Source organism: Lissotriton vulgaris, chromosome 6 (assembly GCF_964263255.1).
Source record: "Lissotriton vulgaris chromosome 6, aLisVul1.2, whole genome shotgun sequence".
In the NCBI taxonomy this organism is placed as follows: domain Eukaryota; kingdom Metazoa; phylum Chordata; class Amphibia; order Caudata; family Salamandridae; genus Lissotriton; species Lissotriton vulgaris.
The window spans coordinates 1,888,213,972-1,888,235,214 of record NC_141694.1 but is presented as its reverse complement, the minus strand read 5'-3'; the positions used below and the strand labels follow the sequence as shown (position 1 = coordinate 1,888,235,214).

The 21,243-nt window shown below is 51.8% G+C and overlaps 1 long non-coding RNA gene across 1 annotated transcript in view; it reads left to right on the top strand.

Moving 5' to 3' along the window:
* The first annotated feature begins 4,760 nt into the window (after positions 1 to 4,760).
* LOC147709782 (uncharacterized) overlaps positions 4,761 to 21,243 on the top strand; it is a 37,592-nt gene continuing 21,109 nt past the window's right edge. Inside the window, exons 1-2 of the long non-coding RNA XR_015296571.1 lie at positions 4,761 to 4,887; positions 14,044 to 14,190. This is a non-coding gene — a long non-coding RNA (uncharacterized LOC147709782). The remainder of the gene's footprint in view (positions 4,888 to 14,043; positions 14,191 to 21,243) is intronic.

Genomic DNA, 21,243 nt, shown 5'->3' with positions numbered 1-21,243 from the left:
TTAAACACATAATAGATTAGTTCCTATCATCAAGCATTACATCTCTTCAATGTTTACACCCACCTAAATGTACATTGCACCCTTAACAACACTCCCTAACACAATACATCTTTTTTACTTACTTCAGGTTAATGTTCTTCATATATTGATACCTGCCCTCCTAGTGCGCCTCCTTGTTTTACTTTTTTCTTTATTCCTCCCACTTTTAAGTAGATGTTCTCAATTTTCCTCCCACTCCCACATTTGCACTTGAGTAAAAGATTTATGTACACAGAGTTCCCTCCACACGTGTTGGAAAAATTTCACATTTAGGGTACAGAATTGCTTAGGCAAAAATCTCTGACTTTGCGAATCACTATTTGATGTATCACAAGGTAGGACTGTTGGAGTAATTTGTAAAGGTCGTAAGGGGCTTTGTGTTTTAAATACACTTTTGATTTACTGTTTTTCAACATTTTTACAGAACAGGGGAACCTGTAATCAAAACCTTACTTGGAGAAGGGCTCCCTTGCTGAAATTAAGATCGGGTATTACATCTGACTTTTAGCAGTGCCAGTTGAGGAAGTGGGTGGAGCCAATAGAGGAAGTGGGTGGGGCCGGGGGAGAGTGGGTGTGGTCTCCTACAAACATTTGAGCACCTGGACTTCAAATTTTACAAATTAAGCACTGGGGTTAAGCCTAGTTAGTATTTCTCAGGGCCCACTGACTGCAGGTCAATTGGCCATGCTGTGGCTTGCTGATGGCCTACGATGCTTGATTCCGGTCCAGGGAAGATATGGCTTGGCAGTTCGGGCTGGACTGTTCCCATGAGGCACAGGCTGAAGGCTGATTTGCATATGGCCATGTCTGAACTGGGGTGGTGTGGTGAGCATAAAAAGGATGGGTTTAGGCCCAGATCTCTGTACTGGGGTGAATGTATGACATTGTTCCCCATTCTGTCCATCAACTGTTGTTTTTGCATTTGTCACCCAAGCCTCATTTTTCTTCTGGCCCGAGGTCTTTTTGTTTTCTCCTTTCTGAAGCTGCCGTTGATAGTCTATGCAAGTTTCAGACTATACTGCATGGCACACTCTTCCCCTACAGGCAGGGCTTGATTTGTAAAATTAAAATCAAGTGCCAGGGCCTTTGTCAGGAGGCCATGCAGCGTGCACCACCCATTGACCCTGGCGGCGCTGCCAGTGACAGCACCAACACAACTACTAACCCTCACAGAGAGAAAGACAGATACAGGCAGAGAGAGAGAGAGAAATATGGAAAGAGAGAAAGAAAGAGAGACAGGCAGAGAGAGATACAGAGAAAAAAGGGGAGTGAAAGAGGTACAGTCAACAGAGAGAGAGAGTGAGATACATTGAAACAAACAGAACACCAGAGAGGGAGAGAGAGAGACAGGCAGGTAGAGAGTTCTGACCGTGGATTCCCCAGCCCCCCTCACCCCCCCAATCCCAGGCTCTGGGGGTTCCCTCTTGGTCCACGCTTTGCAGCTCCTCCCCTGTGTCTTGCTGTACAGTTCATGGCTGCAGCATGTTTTGTGAGTAGCTCAACTCAATATTGGAATTGGAAAAAATTTACTCTAGGAACCCATAAATTGGGGTTAAGGTGTGGCAGGGGAAAGGAAGTGAAGTCATGAGGGGTTGGGGTTAAAAACAAGAGCATCACAGTCAGCAAAGGATTTTTTTTTTAATCTGGTGGAAAGAAATTGACAACTAGGACAAATGTGACCGCAAATCTGGGGAGAGTAAGTCATTGGTCTCAGAGAGGATACATTGTAAAATATCTTACAGGGTTCAGACACCTGCTGCAGAGATCTGTGTGTGCCGAGCAAGTTACCATGAGCAACAGGGTCAAGACTGGTTTGCATATCGGGTCCAAACTGGAATGACGTGGTGAGCAAAGAACAATGGATTAACCCAGACCTCTGTCCTGGGGGTGAATGTTTGGCAATGTTCAGCATCCCGTCCATCATGTCTTTGAGTTGCTTTGTCTTCACCCAACATCTGGAGCCGCATACAGTGGGCCACGTTAACCTGACCGCTCACCTTTGATGCTGTCCCGTGTCTTGCACCAGTCCTCGTCAGGGCACGGTTACACAGGGCACACTGCGTCAGTGGCATGTTTCTATGGCTGTCTTTATCCTGACGGTTCATCTTTGATGCTGTCCCGGTGTCCTGCACAATTCCCTGCCTCCCTTTTCTCTATCATCTTCTGAGGTGCCGCGTCGGCTGTGGTTGGGGATCAGGGCGCAGTGAAGCTTCGGCTCCATCACCTTTATGGGGCGCCACAGGGACAGACTAAAGGCTTTCATCGCCTCCTCTGACTCCGATCTGGTACTCGCAGGTCATCACAAGACAAAATCAGAAACCATCAACACAGCAAGAAGAGTTACCATGAACAGCAGTGCGGTGGGTCCAAGGGGTGCCTAGATAGACAAGGAGGGTGATAGTGAGAGAGAATGGAAAAACAAAAAGAAGTGTGTTGTAATCTTCTTACATACATTTGTTTATTAGTGGTATATTCTGCACACCCCTATGTACCCTTACCTTATGGTATCTTCCAGTGGAGCTTGCTTTGGAATGTTGAGATTCCACAGGCAGTCCGGAGATCGGGTGACAGAATAAAGGTTGTGCTTACCTTTCAACTTGTGTGGAGATTCTTCTTTTCAACAAAGTGTGAGGCAAATGGAATGAGAAAGCAAAGAAAGGAAAGATAATAGAAAGCAAATAAGGAAAGAAAGATGAAAAGACAGAAGAGGAGAATAAAAACATGGAAGGAAAAGAAAGACCGGATTCTATGAAAGGGAGAAGGAAGGGCAAAAGCATGATGAAAAGAAGAAAGGAGCAAAAAAGTATGTAAAAATGAGAATATGGAAGTATGGAAAGGGGACAAAGTAGGAATATAAAGAAGAACAGACAGAAAGAATGATAGACAAAATTAAAGGACACAAACAGAAATATGGAAAAAAAGAACAAAATGAAACTGGACAGAAGAAAGAATAGAAAATATAGCAGAAAGATGGACAGAAAGAAGGACAAGATAAAAGAAGAAAATAAGGACAAAAGAAGATTAAAAAGAAAGAACGAATAAAAGAAATGTTAGACACATTTCTTTCATGCTTTAACATTCAAAATTAAATTCAAATTTCCACCAGAGGATCAGTTCTTACTGGCGTCCAGAAGGAAGGCCAGGGTCGCTCACTCTGCTCTGTTAATTAGTGTCATACAAAGTGGCGAGTATGTTATTGTCCTGGCTACTCCGTCAGTGTCTGAACCTCCAGGCCTTTATCTGGTATCATATACTTTCCTAAACTGGCATGAACCCACCCATAGGGGTTCTACCAGCAGGCAGTGGCATCTTAAAGATTTAGGGGGGCCCTGTTCGAACAGCTTTGAACTTATGATCCAGTTGAGCTCTTTCATGCCCTCTTTGTCCAGGTCACTGACAGTGCACTGTCCAAATTCTGAATCTAAATACATCTAATATTCAGAAAATGTGACGTGTGTTTTCAATGTTGTAATATAGCAGTCCCTCAGTAATACTCTGACAATAATCTCCGTGAGACTCTCCTATTTCTCTGATGTCAGGTCCTGTTTTGACCTGGAAGAAACTTTTTTATGGATGTTGCATGAAATATAAACAAACATTTCTCTGAAAAATGTCTTTAATAAACACTCACACAACGGCCAAAATAAAGAGAAAGGAAAGGAGCATGGTCCTTAAAACAAGGTTATCAGGGCAAGACTCTAGAACAGAGATGGCTCTATCAGGGGCCCCTGGAAGGCTGGGGCCCCGGGCCAGAGCCCTCGTTGCCCATGTCAAAGGTCTCTGCCAGCAGGAGTGTTACCAGCCCTGACTCTCAAGCTTTGCCCATGTCAAAGGTCTCTGCCAGCATGAGTGCCACCAGCCCTGACTCTCGAGCTTTGCCCATGTCAAAGGTCTCTGCCAACAGGAGTGTTACCAGCCCTGACTCTCGAGCTTTGCCCATGTCAAAGGTCTCTGCCAGCAGGAAAGTTACCAGCCCTGACTCTCAAGCTTTGCTCATGTCAAAGGTCTCTGCCAGGAGTGTTACCAGCCCTGACTCTAAAGCTTTGCCCATGTCAAAGGTCTCTGCCAGCAGGAGTGTTACCAGCCCTGACTCTTGAGCTTTGCCCATGTCAAAAGTCTCTGCCAGCAGGAAAGTTACCAGCCCTGACTCTCGAGCTTTGCCCATGTCAAAGGTCTCTGCCAGCAGGAGTGTTACCAGCCCTGACTCTCGAGCTTTGCTCACGTCAAAGGTCTCTGCCAGCAGGAGTGTTACCAGCCCTGACTCTCAAGCTTTGCCCATGTCAAGGTCTCTGCCAGCTGGAGTGTTACCAGCCCTGACTCTCGAGCTTTGCTCATGTCAAAGGTCTCTGCCAGCAGGAGTGTTACCAGTCCTGACTCTCAAGCTTTGCCCCTGTCAAAGGTCTCTGCCAGCAGCAGTGTTACCAGCCCTGACTCTCAAGCTTTGCCCATGTCAAAGGTCTCTGCCAGCAGGAGTGTTACCAGCCCTGACTCTCAGCTCATGCTGTGGGGGTGTGTATTACAATGGAACTCTGCCCGCGCGGACACACCCTGCTGTGCTCTGCTGTGCGCTGGAAATGCTGGCACCGGCTCTAGGACGTCAAACACCGGGGCAGGCAAGGACAGGGGGCGGTGACTCTTAATGGGAGGCGGAGTCAGTGGAAGAAACAGGTCCATCCCCCACCCCCCATTGGCCAGCGGTGCGAAACAGACAGGCAGAGGCCTATAAATATGGTGGCTCCACCACTTGGGGTTCAGAGCATCCCTCGGATATCAAGATGAAGAGCGCTGGCTGTTACCTGCTCGCCCTGGCCCTCGTGCTGGGCCCCGTGCTCCAGATGTGCGCAGCTCGTGAGTACAGACTCTGTGTGGCTTCTCCACACACTGCCCAGGGGCGGCTCCTCTGCTATGGTGGAGGAGGATCCCCCACTGCTGATGAGGGAGAGGGTGCGAGCTTCCTTGGGAAGGAGCTGTGTGCAGCTGCAGCAGATGAGGGAGAGGGTGCGAGCTCCCTTGGGAGGGAGCTGTGTGCAGCTGCAGCACATGAGTGAGAGGGTGCGAGCTTCAGTGGCAGGGAGCTGTGTGCTGCTGCAGCACATGAGGAAGAGGGTGCAAGCTTTAGTGGCAGGGAGCTGTGTGCAGCTGCAGCACATGAGGAAGAGGGTGCGAGCTTCCTTGGGAGGGAGCTGTGTGCAGCTTCAGCACATGATGGAGAGGGTGCGAGCTTCCTTGGGAAGGAGCTGTGTGCAGCTTCAGCACATGAGGGAGAGGGTGCAAGCTTCCTTGGGAAGGAGCTGTGTGCAGCTTCAGCACATGAGGGAGAGGGTGTGAGCTTCCTTGGGAAGGAGCTGTGTGCAGCTGTAGCAGATGAGGGAGAGGGTGCGAGCTCCCTTGGGAGGGAGCTGTGTGCAGCTGCAGCACATGAGGAAGAGGGCGCGAGCTTCCTTGGGAGGGAGCTACGTGCAGCTTCAGCACACGAGGGGAGGGAGAGGGTGCGAGCTTCCTTGGGAAGGAGCTGTGTGCAGCTTCAGCACATGAGGGAGAGGGTGCGAGCTTCCTTGGGAAGAAGCTGTGTGCAGCTGCAGCAGATGAGGGAGAGGGTGCGAGCTCCCTTGGGAGGGAGCTGTGTGCAGCTGCAGCACATGAGTGAGAGGGTGCGAGCTTCAGTGGCAGGGAGCTGTGTGCAGCTGCAGCACATGAGGAAGAGGGTGCGAGCTTCCTTGGGAGGGAGCTGTGTGCAGCTTCAGCACATGAGGAAGAGGGTGCGAGCTTCCTTGGGAGGGAGCTGTGTGCAGCTTCAGCACATGAGGGAGAGGGTGCGAGCTTCCTTGGGAAGGAGCTGTGTGCAGCTTCAGCACATGAGGGAGAGGGTGCGAGCTTCCTTGGGAAGGAGCTGTGTGCAGCTGTAGCAGATGAGGGAGAGGGTGCGAGCTCCCTTGGGAGGGAGCTGTGTGCAGCTGCAGCACATGAGGAAGAGGGTGCGAGCTTCCTTGGGAGGGAGCTACGTGCAGCTTCAGCACATGAGGGAGAGGGTGCGAGCTTCCTTGGGAAGGAGCTGTGTGCAGCTTCAGCACATGAGGGAGAGGGTGCGAGCTTCCTTGGGAAGAAGCTTTGTGCAGCTGCAGCAGATGAGGGAGAGGGTGCGAGCTCCCTTGGGAGGGAGCTGTGTGCAGCTGCAGCACATGAGTGAGAGGGTGCGAGCTTCAGTGGCAGGGAGCTGTGTGCAGCTGCAGCACATGAGGAAGAGGGTGCGAGCTTCCTTGGGAGGGAGCTGTGTGCAGCCGAAGCACATGAGGGAGAGGACGCAAGCTCCCTTGGCAGGGAGCTGTGTGCAGCCGCAGCACATGAGGGAGAGGGTGCAAGCTCCCTTGGCAGGAAGCTGTGTGCAGCTGCAGCACATGAGGGAGAGGGTGTGAGCTTCCTTGGCAGGGAGCTGTGTGCAGCTACAGCACATGAGGGAGAGGGTGCGAGCTTCCTTGGGAGGGAGCTGTGTGCAGCTGCAGCACATGAGGGAGAGGGTGCGAGCTTCAGTGGCAGGGAACTGTGTGCAGCCGCAGCAGATGAGGGAGAGGTTGCGAGCTGTCTTGTGAGGGAGCTGTGTGCGCGTTGACGCTTCCTCAGGGTTGTCTTGCACACTGACGCATGCTCACGGATAGGTGTGCCTGCACACTAATGCTTTTGGTGAACTGTCTAAGGCTGGACTCTGTAGCAGGCCCGGCTCCAGGAATTTTTATTTGGGTGGGCCAAGGGTGCATTTGGGTGGGCCACTGCGGACTTGATTTGTTGCATTTATGTCTAGGCAGTCCTGTTTCAGGGCCCTCCTTTATGTTTAGTCTTACAAGGCCCAGTAAAACTCACTCTTTTGCAAATCTCTTGTTAATGTTATCACTCTCAAAAAGTGTTTTTTTTCCATGTAATGTTACTTTGATGGGAATTAGAGGTTTCTGAGTTGGGAGTATCAGGCAAGTGACACAACTCGGGCTCCCTCTGTGCGAGCCTTCAGGGAGAATTTCCTTTCATTACTACCTCCACCTGACCACGGACTCTGCAACACGTTCCCTTACAGGATTGATTAGCCACTATTCTTCTCCAGTGCCCCTTATCTCACACATGACCTTGGGCCACAGCCCCATATCAGGCACCATCGGGCTCCACTTTCATTTTTCCGGGTAAAAACATTAGTAAAATCACCTTCATACTTAAAACATTGAATATAGCAGTAAATATAATTAGCAGGCACTTTAAAGTATGTTCCACAGTGGCCCTTATGGCCCGACTGCTAATTAAATAAATAAAAACAGAAGGGCATGGCAGGGCCGGCTTTAGCACTGATGCAAAATTCTTTTTTGGTGCCGCACCAATAACCTCTTTCTCAGCAAATACCTTTACTACCACCTTTCAACAGTGCCCCTCATCCCTCCATGGCCCCCCTATTGACCTCTTCCTCGGATTCCCTCACTGCCACACACCACAAGTGCCCCATATCTCCCCATAGCCCCTCCCCCTCATGACCTCCTCCTCAGACTCCCTCACTACCACCCTCCACCAGTGCCCCTTATCTCCCCGTAGCCCCTCCCCCTCATGACATCCTCCTCAGACTCCCTCACTACCACCCTCCACCAGTGCCCCTCATCTCTCCGCAGCCCCCCTATTGAACTCGTCACCAGGCTCCCTCACTACTACTCTCCAACAGTGCCCTTCATCTCTCCGAAGCCCCCCCTATTGAACTCGTCATCTGGCTCCCTCACTACTACTTTCCACCAGTGCCCCTCATCTCTCCATAGCCTCCCCCTATTGACCTCCTCCTCGGATTCCCTCACTGCCACCCTCCACCAGTGCCTCTCATCTCTCCGTAGCCCCTCTCTCATATGCATTTGATTTGTTGTACAGCGCTACCCATATCACTGTAGTGTGTGTCAGTACTTTACACCACACACACATTATACAGAGACAATGAATCATACAGGTATGTAAATCATGGGGGTCAGCTTTACTGATAAAAATGTATATCTTCCCAAACATACTCTTTTTAGCAACATTAGAATGATGAAAGACTGGGGAAGTTCTAACTGTACCATTCATGTTTGTATGCAGCTCTTTGGTGACCGTTCATTGGTCACTGCCCTATGTTAGGATTGTAACTTCTGAACTGCAAGTAACACACGAATCACTGTGACAAAGGCAGCAACCCACTGAGCTATCCACATAAAATACAGTTCATCTGAATTTAAAAACTACTGTAATGTTGTGACCGCACAGTTGCGGTCTAGTTGATTAGCGTACGTAGACGTACGCACACGCGGTGGCGCACGGCGCCGCGTAGATTATATAAATAAAGGTGGGCGTGTCCCCGGGTTAGTCGGGACCACGCGACAAACGGAACAAGGTGTCCGCGTGAGTCCTTAATGGCGCGCCCTCAGCCTGCGCGCCCTCCAGGTCTTAGAACCTGACAATGGCGACGAGGGGTGTTTGACCCCACGCTGTGCCCCCCGCACAGCCTTCACCAGATCGACGATCCGGCCCAGGTTCACTTCACTGCCCCGCCTGGCCCGGCGAGGCCCTGGCCGTGACCCGTGTGAGGACAGGTGACTGGAACCACCTCGGAGTCGCCCTGCCTCATGATCTCGCAGCGCCCCCTGGTCATAGCGCATGCCGTTTTTGGCTCGCGAGAGCGGCGCACGTCGTCGCTGATCGGCAACACGTGCCCAGCAGCGACTGCCCGGCCAGTGGCGCCCATCACCACGTGGAGGAGCCTCGCCTCTCGCAGAGCACAGCGCCCCTAGTGGAGCTTCCAGTGCCCGCGCAACGATGACGACCATCCCCCCAATCGAGCCCTTCGTGATCGACGGCGCGCCTGCATCCTTGGCGCCAAGATGGAAGGACTGGACGGAGCGCCTCAACTTCTACTTCGAAGGTGCGGGGACAGCAAGGGACCGCCGCCGAGCACTCCTCCTGCACCTAGGAGGTAAGGACATTCACCGTATCTACAAAACGCTGACGGAAGCCACGCCACACACCTACGTCACGCTCCTGCAAGCGCTTAACGCCTACTTCGAACCCATGGTCAGCAAAGACTACAACCGCTTCCTCTTTCGCCAGGCCCGGCAGGAGGCAGATGAGTCGCTTGATGCCTTCCACGGGAGATTGATGGAGCTCGCTAGCACCTGTGGATTCAGGGAGGAGCAAGAAGAAATACGTGGTCAGATAATCCAGAATATGTATTCTTCCGATCTCAGGGTCAAAATTCTCCAGGAAGATGGGAAACCCCTGGCGGAGATCCTGAAACTAGGCCGCTCCAAGGAACTATCGAAGGCGAGAGCCTCGCACATGGAGGCTGCACTACACAGACCGGCTAAAAGCGAACAATCCAACGTCGCTGAACAAGTGCATGTTGTCCGCCCCAAACAAAGGTCATTCGGAGGGAAGAAGCCACCGGAAAGGCGGAAGGAGTGCGGATACTGTGGAGGCACACCTCACAGAGCAAAAGACTGCCCGGCGAATGGCAAGAAATGCAGCGCGTGTGGGCGATGGAACCACTTCGCATCGGTATGCAGGTCCTCGAAACCGAAGACGGAGGCAGCGCACGCCATAAGAGACAGCCCCGATAGCGAAGATATGGATGACGATGTCCATGACTACCCCGTACATTATGTGTTTGCCATCGATCAGCCGGCCAGGAAGAAGAAGCGCCTCCCGAAGTGCCGCATAAGGGTGAACCAACAAGAGGTGAGAGCCACTATAGACACAGGGGCCTCCATCGAGTTAATGGCAGCAGACGTGTACAACCAACTGCGGGACAAGCCAACCCTGAGCAAAGCAAAGATCCGAGTGTTCGCCTACGGACAGAAAACCCCGATACCTCTCATCGGGTGCTTCCAAACGGACATCTGTCACCTAGACAGGACGGTTCCTTCCACCGTATATGTGACAAAAGAAGGGAGTGGCATGCTACTTAGCGGAAAAGCCGCCGAGGAACTTCAACTCATATTCTACGCCATGGCTGTCCTAGAAGACGAACTCGATACCATCATCGAAGAATTTGACGACATGTTCAGGGGCATCGGGTGCCTGAAAGGGAAAGAAGTTTCGCTGCACATTGACCCGTCTATCCAACCAGTGGCACTCCGGCACCGGAGAATTGCCTTCCACCTCCGGAAGAAGGTCGAAGAAGAGCTCGAGAGCCTCGAGAGACAAGGAATAATTGAGAAAGTTGATGGGCCTACGCCCTGGGTGTCACCGATCGTAGTAGCGAGAAAGCCCAAACAGCCAGGGCAGGTGCGCATATGCGTGGACATGCGCCTACCCAACGCCGCAGTCAAGCGGGAGCGTCACCTGACACCCACTATTGACGACATATTGAGCGAACTCAATGGAGCCAAATGGTTTTCCAAAGTCGACCTCCGCTCAGGCTACCACCAGCTTCCACTCCACCCAGACTCCAGGTACATCACTACCTTTTCAACCCATGTGGGCCTACGCCGATATCGCCGGCTCAACTTCGGCATATCGAGTGCCGCAGAAGTTTTCCAAAATACTATCCGCGAAGTGCTCAGCGGGCTCCCCGGCGTACTCAACGTCAGCGACGACCTGCTGATATACGCCCAATCTGTGGAAGAACACAACCAGCGGCTGAGGGGAGTTCTGCAAAGACTCAGGGATTCAGGCCTCACCCTGCACCGCGAAAAATGCCAATTCCTCCGCAACACCATCAGTTTCTTCGGATACACCTTCTCAGACAAAGGCGTTGCCCCTGATCCAGAGAAGGTCAAAGATGTACAAATGGCCCCCGCCCCGACAAACATCTCCGAGGTGCGGAGTTTTCTAGGAATGGTCAATTTCTGTGGTCGCTTCATCCCGGACCTCTCCAACATCACCCGACCTCTTCGCGAGCTCACGAAGACTTCCACCCCTTGGCAGTGGGGCGAAGAGCAGGAGGACGCATTCCAAAACACGAAAGCAGCCCTATCGGCAGAGAAGACGCTCTCGTACTTCGACCCCTCCAAGCAGACCAATATCGCCGTCGACGCCAGTCCATTCGGTCTGGGTGCCGTCCTCACGCAACGTCAAGGAGAAGATAACTGGGCACCGATTGCATACGCCAGCAGATCGCTGACAGAGACGGAACAAAGATACTCTCAGATAGAACGCGAGGCCATAGCTATCCACTGGGCGTGCAGACACTTCCACATGTACGTGTATGGACACCCGTTCACTGTCTCCACAGACCACAAACCCCTAATTCCACTATTCAGGGGAACAGTATCAAAACCACCGCCCAGGATTGAGAAGTGGATCCTGCAGCTGCAGGAATATGACTACCTACTAGAATTCAAACCGGGTGCCACCAACCCAGCGGACTTTCTATCACGCCATCCGAGGGCAGCCACCCCGGGAGAGAGAGAAGACGCTGAAGACACTGAGTCATTTGTGAATGCGATAGTCGAAAGATCCAGGCCGCTCCCCATGAGCATGGAAATGATCATCGAAGCCACCCAAAATGACGAGATCTTCCAGATTGTCTCGAATGCCATACGCACCAACGAGTGGAAAACGCTCCAAGCGTCACTGGGCCAGAGGACACCGCAAGCAAAAGCAGCCCTAGAAGCGTTCTTGAGGGTCAAGGAGGAGCTGTCAGTAGATAGCCAGGGTTGCGTGCTGAGAGGGCCCAGAATCGTGATGCCGGCCAACCTCACGCAGCAAGCCATTGCCCTCGCTCACCGAGGACACCAGGGAGTGGTGAAAACAAAAAGCAGACTTCGTGCCAAGCTATGGTTTCCAGACATGGACTCGCAGGTAGAACGGGCCGTCAAAGAGTGCCAGTGGTGCCAAGCAGCGGGACTCCCAGAAAACCCACCGCCAGTCATCACAGAAGTTGGCCCGGAAAGACCATGGGAACACGTCAGTGCCGACTTCGGTCACCTGCCCGATGGAAGACACATGCTGGTCATCATGGATGACTACACGAAATATCCAGAAGTGGAGATCATCACATCACTCACCGCAAAAGAGGTGATCGCCAAGTTCGAGAAAACCATCGCAACCCATGGCATCTTCGTGAGAGTCAAGACCGACAACGGTCCCCCCTTTCAAAGCCAGGAGTTTGCGGAGTATCTAGCGGAGTGGGGGATCCTACACCGGAAAATAACACCCCGATGGCCGCAATCAAATGGAGAAGTGGAAAGATTTATGCGCACGTTGAACAAAACCATCCGGATTGCCCATGCTGAGGGAACATCGGTGGAAAGGGGAATCTACTCCTTCCTCCGAGAATACAGGCTCACCCCCCACCGCACCACTGAGGCAGCCCCAGGTCCGTCCACGATGGGACGCATAATCCGGGACACCCTCCCAAATCACCCCACCTGGGACCCCGCCAGTGCAGAATCATGGAGGACTGTGCACAACAGGAAAAAATCCAACGACTATGCTAGTTTCCGGCGGAAGTCCAAAGAGTCATCCATTGCCGAAAACGACCGAGTGTACGTCCGAGACAGGTACCCAGGAAGCAAGTTCAGGCTCCCGTTTGAGCCGCAACCATGGACTGTCACTGCCCGGAACGGGACCATGGTCACCGCCCAACGAGAAGGAGAAACGGTCACCAGGAATGTATCGTTCTTCAAAAGAGCTGCCGAACCCCAGAACAATCCATCCAGCTCAGAGAAAAAGGGAGGATCAACAGCATCACCAACCCGGCCAGAAAGCACTCCCGAAGCCGCCATACAAGAGTGGGGCATGGACTCTGCAGAGGAACCTCGAGCCTCCGGCACCTCCAGTGCCACTCTCCCTGAGAACCCCCAGAGCCCCCGGGACACAAGCACTCCCTCCAGTGAACCACCCCGGAGAGTGCTGTTCCGTGGCCAAGCGGCCGGCTATGGGCTGAGAAGAAACCCGGTGCCCTCCTCCAGAATGGCGGACTATGCAGTGGGCTGAGAGATCCTGAAGAGACTGGTAACAGGCCGGATGGCCATGTTTTGTTATTTGTTTGGGACACTCAGAGCAAGACTTAAAAAAAAAAGGGGGGGGGATATTTGTTCATACCAAAGGTGAAAAGGAATGTAATGTTGTGACCGCACAGTTGCGGTCTAGTTGATTAGCGTACGTAGACGTACGCACACGCGGTGGCGCACGGCGCCGCGTAGATTATATAAATAAAGGTGGGCGTGTCCCCGGGTTAGTCGGGACCACGCGACAAACGGAACAAGGTGTCCGCGTGAGTCCTTAATGGCGCGCCCTCAGCCTGCGCGCCCTCCAGGTCTTAGAACCTGACAACTACTAATAGACAAATGATTGCTCTCCAGAAGGATCGTTAATTACCAGCGTTATCTGGGCATTTTGTATCGTCTTATTGCTGTCCTGCATTATATTGATAAAAACTGTTTAAATGAAGCAGATACTGCTGGGCCTGTGCAGATTTTAAAAAGAAAATAACACATTCTCTTTCCTAATAAATTAGTCAAACTTTGTGTCACAACCTGATGAGCCTGCAGGGGTCAGGACAGGTGACTAGGAGTAAACAAACTTATTTTCTCCTGGGCGGCATAGAAAAAGAAATAACTCAGCAGGACAGTAGGCAAAGGTTACCAAAGGTTACCAGCGTCAAATAAAGGATGTGTCGCCTTTCACCATGCAGAGATGAAGGGGTGAAAAAATAAACAAGGCCTTGTTAACATTTAAAGACCTGTAAAGTACTCGGTGCGGCTGCGATCATCTCTAAAACTGTCTGTGTGTGTGTGTGCCCGGGAAGCTGTCTCGGCCCAGGCTGACACACACGACCTGTGCGGTGCGCGCCGGCCTTCAAGCCCTCACTGTGAGGCCCAAGGCTCCTGTTTGGGTGGGTCTGCCCCCCCCCCCCCGCTAGAACCGGGCCTGAGCTGTAGAGCCCCTCTCTGTGCTCAGCCGTCGTCTGCATTGTACAATCTGGCTCCAAAGATCATGAAAACTCTTCAGGGGCTGGATCTGGGTGATGAGGCCGCAGACTCACCGATTCTTACATTTTGTTCATTACAGAGGGAGGCGGCTGTCCTCCGACAGAGGTTACGAGGGAGATGTGCGAGGAAGAAGGTGGTGTCCGCAATGACTGCGACCAGAACGAAGAGTGCGATGCGGACATGTGCTGCCTCGTCGAAGGCTGCATCTTGAGTTGCCTTCCAATAGGTACGTGGGCAAGGCAGGGGTCTCCATGGCAACACCTGGAGGGAGGGGCCTCACACACTTGTGGCTGCTTTGGGTCCGGCAGCCCCTTGGAACTGGCACAAAGCAGGGGCCTGATATTTACCATAAGTGTAAACTGAACATACATTCAGACGTGTAGGGCTGGAGGGCAGAGGGCGCATTCCATGGCATTGTCAGAGTTCTCAGAGAATAAACAGATGTCAACTTCACACTGCACAACTGAGCCCAGATCAGGCCCAGGCCAACCTGATAGATAGACGTCATCCCTGATGCTAAGGTTCGGGAGAAATATCTATATATGTAGAATAATGAACCTCAATACATGACATGCCCGAGCCATGGTGAGGGGTCCCAGTGCAAAAAAAGGTTCCTTCGAACTTTATTAAGATGCAGAAAAGCAGCGCAAGACTCCATCAGGCATAGAACAGGGGCAGCACTGGCTGCAGCAGTGCAATCTTCCTGCACACACGGAACAGGGGCAGCACTGGCTGCAGCAGTGCATGCTTCCTTCACACACAGAACATGCGACGCACTGGCTGCAGCAGTGCATGCTTCCTTCACGCATAGAACAGGCGACGCACTGGCTGCAGCAGTGCAAGCTTCCTTCATGCACAGAACAGGCGACGCACTGGCTGCAGCAGTGCAAGCTTCCTTCATGCACAGAACAGGCGACGCACTGGCTGCAGGAGTGCAAGCTTCCTTCATGCACAGAACAGGCGACGCACTGGCTGCAGCAGTGCAAGCTTCCTTCACGCATAGAACAGTAGCAGCACTGGCTGCAGCAGTGCATGTTTCCTCCAAACACGGAATGGGGCAGCACTGGCAGCAGCAGTGCAAGCTTCCTTCACGCATAGAACAGGCGACGCACTGGCTGCAGCAGTGCAAGCTTCCTTCACACACAGAACAGGGGCAGCACTGGCTGCAGCAGTGCAAGCTTCCTTCACGCATAGAACAGGCGACGCACTGGCTGCAGCAGTGCAAGCTTCCTTCACGCATAGAACAGGCGACGCACTGGCTGCAGCAGTGCAAGCTTCCTCCACACACAGAACCAGCAGCACTGGCTGCAGCAGTGCAAGCTTCCTCCACACACAGAACGGGCAGCACTGGCTGCAGCAGTGCAAGCTTCCTTCACGCATAGAACAGGCAACGCACTGGCTGCAGTAGTGCAAGCTTCCTTCATGCACAGAACAGGCAACACACTGGCTGCAGCAGTGCAAGCTTCCTCCACACACAGAACAGGGGCAGCACTGGCTGCAGCAGTGCAAGCTTCCTCCACACACAGAACAGGCGACGCACTGGCTGCAGCAGTGCAAGCTTTCTTTACGCATAGAACAGGTAACGCACTGGCTGCAGCAGTGCAAGCTTCTTTCACGCATAGAACAGGCGATGCACTGGCTGCAGCAGTGCAAGCTTCCTTCACACACAGAACAGGGGCAGCACTGGCTGCAGCAGTGCATGCTTCCTTCACGCATAGAACAGGCGACGCACTGGCTGCAGCAGTGCAAGCTTCCTTCACGCATAGAACAGGCGATGCACTGGCTGCAGCAGTGCAAGCTTCCTTCATGCACAGAACAGGGGCAGCACTGGCTGCAGCAGTGCATGCTTCCTCGAAACACAGAACAGGGGCAGCACTGGCAGCAGCAGTGCAAGCTTCCTTCACGCATAGAACAGGCGATGCACTGGCTGCAGCAGTGCAAGCTTCCTTCACGCAAAGAACAGGCGACGCACTGGCTGGAGCAGAGCATGCTTCCTCCAAACACGGAACAGGGGCAGCACTGGCTGAAGCAGTGCAAGCTTCCTCCACACACAGAACAGGGGCAGTACTGGCTGCAGCAGTGCAAGCTTCCTCCACGCACAGAACAGGCACAGATCTTGCAGTAGCAGTACAAGCTTCCTTTACACACAGAACAGGCACAGATCTTGCAGTAGCAGTACAAGCATCATTCACACTCAACAAACACATCCCTAGCAGTAGCAGTGTGAGCTTCCTTTACACACAGAACAGGGAAAGAAATTGTGCAAGTATCATTCACACCCACAACAGGCAGAGCTCTGGCAGCAGCAGTACAAGCTTCCTTCATACATGGTACACATGCAGCTCTGGCAGCAGCAGTGCAAGCTTCCTTCATACATGGTAAATGTGCAGCTCTGGCAGCAGCAGTGCAAGCTTCCTTCATACATGGTAAATGTGCAGCTCTGGCAGCAGCAGTGCAAGCTTCCTTCATACATGGTACACGTGCAGCTCTGGCAGCAGCAGTGCAAGCTTCCTTCATACATGGTACACGTGCAGCTCTGGCAGCAGCAGTGCAAGCTTCCTTCATACATGGTACACGTGCAGCTCTGGCAGCAGCAGTGCAAGCTTCCTTCATACATGGTACACGTGCAGCTCTGGCAGCAGCAGTGCAAGCTTCCTTCATACATGGTGCACGTGCAGCTCTGGCAGCAGCAGTGCAAGCTTCCTTCATACATGGCACACGTACAGTTCTGGCAGCAGCAGTGCAAGCTTCCGTCATACATGGTACACGTGCAGCTCTGGCAGCAGCAGTACAAGTTTCTTTCATACATGGTACACGTGCAGCTCTGGCAGCAGCAGTACAAGTTTCTTTCATACATGGTACACATGCAGCTCTGGCAGCAGCAGTACAAGTTTCTTTCATACATGGTACACGTGCAGCTCTGGCAGCAGCAGTACAAGTTTCTTTCATACATGGTAAACGTGCAGCTCTGGCAGCAGCAGTACAAGTTTCCTTTGTACATGGTGCACGTGCAGCTGTGGCAGCAGCAGTGCAAGCTTCCTTCACACATGGTACACGTGCAGCTCTGGCAGCAGCAGTGCAAGCTTCCTTCGTACATGGTACACGTGCAGCTCTGGCAGCAGCAATGCAAACTTCCTTCGTACATGGTACACGTGCAGCTCTGGCAGCAGCAGTGCAAGCTTCCTTCTCACATGGTACACGTGCAGCTCTGGCAGCAGCAGTGCAAGCTTCCCTCTCACATGGTGCACGTGCAGCTCTGGCAGCAGCAGTACACGTTTCCTTCGTACATGGTACACATGCAGCTCTGGCAGCAGCAGTGCAAGTTTCCTTCATACATGGTACACGTGCAGCTCTGGCAGCAGCAGTACAAGCTTCCTTCATACATGGTACAAGTGCAGCTCTGGCAGCAGCAGTGCAAGTTTCCTTCATACATGGTACACATGCAGCTCTGGCAGCAGCCGTGCAAGCTTCCTTCATACATGGTACACATGCAGCTCTGGCAGCAGCCGTGCAAGCTTCCTTCATACATGGTACACGTGCAGCTCTGGCAGCAGCAGTGCAAGCTTCCTTCATACATGGTACACGTGCAGCTCTGGCAGCAGCAGTGCAAGCTTCCTTCATACATGGTACACGTGCAGCTCTGGCAGCAGCAGTGCAAGCTTCCTTCATACATGGTACACGTGCAGCTCTGGCAGCAGCAGTACAAGTTTCCTTCATACATGGTACACGTGCAGCTCTGGCAGCAGCAGTGCAAGCTTCCTTCATACATGGTACACGTGCAGCTCTGGCAGCTGCCGTGCAAGCTTCCTTCTCACATGGTACACATGCAGCTCTGGCAGCAGCAGTGCAAGCTTCCTTCTCACATGGTACACGTGCAGCTCTGGCAGCAGCAGTGCAAGCTTCCTTCATACATGGTACACGTGCAGCTCTGGCAACAGCCGTGCAAGCTTCCTTCTCACATGGTACACGTGCAGCTCTGGCAGCAGCAGTGCAAGCTTCCTTCACACATGGTACACGTGCAGCTCTGGCAGCAGCAGTGCAAGCTTCCTTCACACATGGTACACATGCAGCTCTGGCAGCAGCAGTGCAAGCTTCCTTCATACATGGTACACATGCAGCTCTGGCAGCAGCCGTGCAAGCTTCCTTCTCACATGGTACACGTGCAGCTCTGGCAGCAGCAGTGCAAGCTTCCTTCACACATGGTACACGTGCAGCTCTGGCAGCAGCAGTGCAAGCTTCCTTCACACATGGTACACGTGCAGCTCTGGCAGCAGCAGTGCAAGCTTCCTTCGTACATGGTACACATGCAGCTCTGGCAGCAGCCGTGCAAGCTTCCTTCTCACATGGTACACGTGCAGCTCTGGCAGCAGCAGTGCAAGCTTCCTTCATACATGGTACACATGCAGCTCTGGCAGCAGCAGTGCATGTTTCCTTTGTACATGGTACACGTGCAGCTCTGGCAGCAGAAGTACAAGTTTCCTTCTTACATGGTACACATGTAGCTCTGGCTGCAGCAGTGCAAGCTTCCTTCATATATGGTGCACGTGCAGCTCTGGCAGCAGCCGTGCAAGCTTCCTTCGTACATGGTACACGTGCAGCTCTGGCAGCAGCCGTGCAAGCTTCCTTCTCACATGGTACACGTGCAGCTCTGGCAGCAGCAGTGCAAGCTTCCTTTATACATGGTACACGTGCAGCTCTGGCAGCAGCAGTGCAAGCTTCCTTCATACATGGTACACGTGCAGCTCTGGCAGCAGCAGTGCAAGCTTCCTTCACACATGGTGCAGGTGCAGCTCTGGCAGCAGCAGTACAAGTTTCCTTTGTACATGGTACAGAAAAGCCTTGAAAGGGTTCACACTTTGTTTGTCTTCTTTCTATCTTGTCAGTTGGAAGCCATTTGTTGATTTGCTTATATCTTTGGCTCTGGTTGACATGCATGACATTGCCATATGGTTACTACGTTTCTATATATTGTGTTAAGTTAGCATGTGCTTATTAAATGTTTAAACGCCATATTTTCTTTCTGCTTCAGTTTGCACACGACACCTAATTGTTATTGTAGCTTTTAACCTAGACGAAAGATGTGATTTATTTGAGAATAATATGTTATTGCACTGGTATCAGTCGTGCTTGGTACACTTGGTACAACTGTCTGCACACTGAGAACTGCACACTCTCAGAATAACCTAACACAAGGTTGCTGCAGGCCTGATCCTCGCACCACGTTAGTCATAACACAAATAATGTTTGTGCCAACATTTGGCTCTACGTGGGTTTAAGATACAGTTACAGGGAATGAATCAACACACTTGATGCTGAGCATGCTGAGAGCTGGTAGCTGTTGATGTGATCTCCTCCTACTGAGAATTAGAGGTATGGGTCCGCCCTGCTAAGAACCCAGATGAGACCTTCTTAGATATAATATAATATGCTAATTAGGGTGCGCAAAATATAGATGATACAGAATTCTATAGATTTTTGCATCATAAAATGCTATCACCTTTTGCTTACTATGGATTAGTGACTATGCTGCTGACTCTGATTTTTATAATATGTATGTTGATATTATACAAGATACTGCGTTTGAGAATGCTGCATTGAAAAATAAACATTTCAAACTTGCACGTGTATTCTTTGCCTCCCAGTTTCGGTTTGGAATGATAATATAACGAAAGAGTGTTCATGTGTTCCACGATACCTGAGGTATTCTAAGTTCATGTTCTGGATTGTCCAAGTCATTGGTAAGTTATTACTACCGATGAGACACTGTAGCTAGCTTGGTAAGGGGATTTCTGAAACAAAGGTGAGTTGTGGGTCACCCTACCTCACCCAGGTTCTAGATCTCTGTGCACAGTTCTGTGAGAGAACGGAAACCCTGCGACATGGCGCCCATACGTTGATTGGCCTTATATCATGACACTCGAGTAGTATATCATTCAGACCTTGACGCCTACATTTCCGTTTCCGGAAAACTGCAGTGTCGGAAAAACCGACCTATTTTTGAAATAGGTTTTTTCAAGCTTGAATCTAACTAAAACGGTTTCTTTGAATTACTACCCAGTTGTGCTACAAAGTGATCTTTGTGTTTTCGCTTTCCTGTGCTGACATGGCACAAGCCGTGGACATCCCGCAGCATAGTCGCATTGCGGTGCGTGACCATTTGCGGATGTATGATGTTCCTTTGGAAGGCTTGGCTGTGGTACTGGTGGTGAGTGCGGAACATGCTTACCCGTACGAACTGTTTTATTCGTGGGTGACATTTCCGGCAGTGGACGCTACTTCTGGTGTGTTCCACACATACACTGCTTCGGATGTACCAGTTGCGTACGCTCCGTACAGGGCACTGGAAGTTCCTATTGATGCTTGGCAGCATGGAGTTTGGTTTGGTGGGGCCCTACCGCACGCTTTAACCGCTTCGAGGTTAGGTCCTTTGTCCATTCCGGGCACTACTTGGCCCGCTTTGGCTGGATTTACTCCTCACCCTCGACGCGCCACTTGTAACGTGGCTGATCTGCGGCGACTTCACGAGGTCGCGGTGGAAGTGATTAGAGCGCTTGTTCAATACACAAGCCGTAATGTTCAGGACGCGGCCCCTAGGGGCGCACAGCTTCGTGCAGAACATGCTGGTCTGAAAATCAATCCGGTCATGGTAAATTCCGTGATGGGTAAAAAGCCCCAGGAAAAGGATGATTATCCGTTCTGGCTTGCTGAGAAATTCGGCCTTCTGGAAGCTGTGTTTCCCAACACGAATCCGGGTGATAAGCACCGGATTCTTACACTAAGTTTACCGAAGGATTTGGCACCTGACCTTGTTGACTGTGAGACCTGGGGCAAGACTTTTGCAGCGGTCTATTCGAGGTGCTATGGCTCCCCGTCTGTGACCAATCTAGGTGGGGTCCTTAAACGTGTTCAAGACGACCACGGACCGGAGTCGGCTGTTGAATTGGGTATGCGCCTGTGTGGCTCCTTTGATGTAGTTTGTGATCTGATCCTTGCGAATGTCAAGGGGGATGCAGTGAACTTTCAGGTTGCTAACGCATTGGCGTTGGTTCCCGAGGCCGAACGACCCCGACGGTTAGCAAGGATAATTGTGGCTGCTTACAAAATGGTGGGCCGCAATGCAATGGGGGTTAAAGCTTTTCCTGACAAGGAGAAGAAACAGCCCCAGGGTCAGACATTGGACACTAGTGGTCAACAAAAGTCCAAGAAACAAAATTGGCCTAAAAAGCAGAATCAGGGTAAGCAACAACAACAACAAACACAGGTTTCTGCTCCTGCGTCT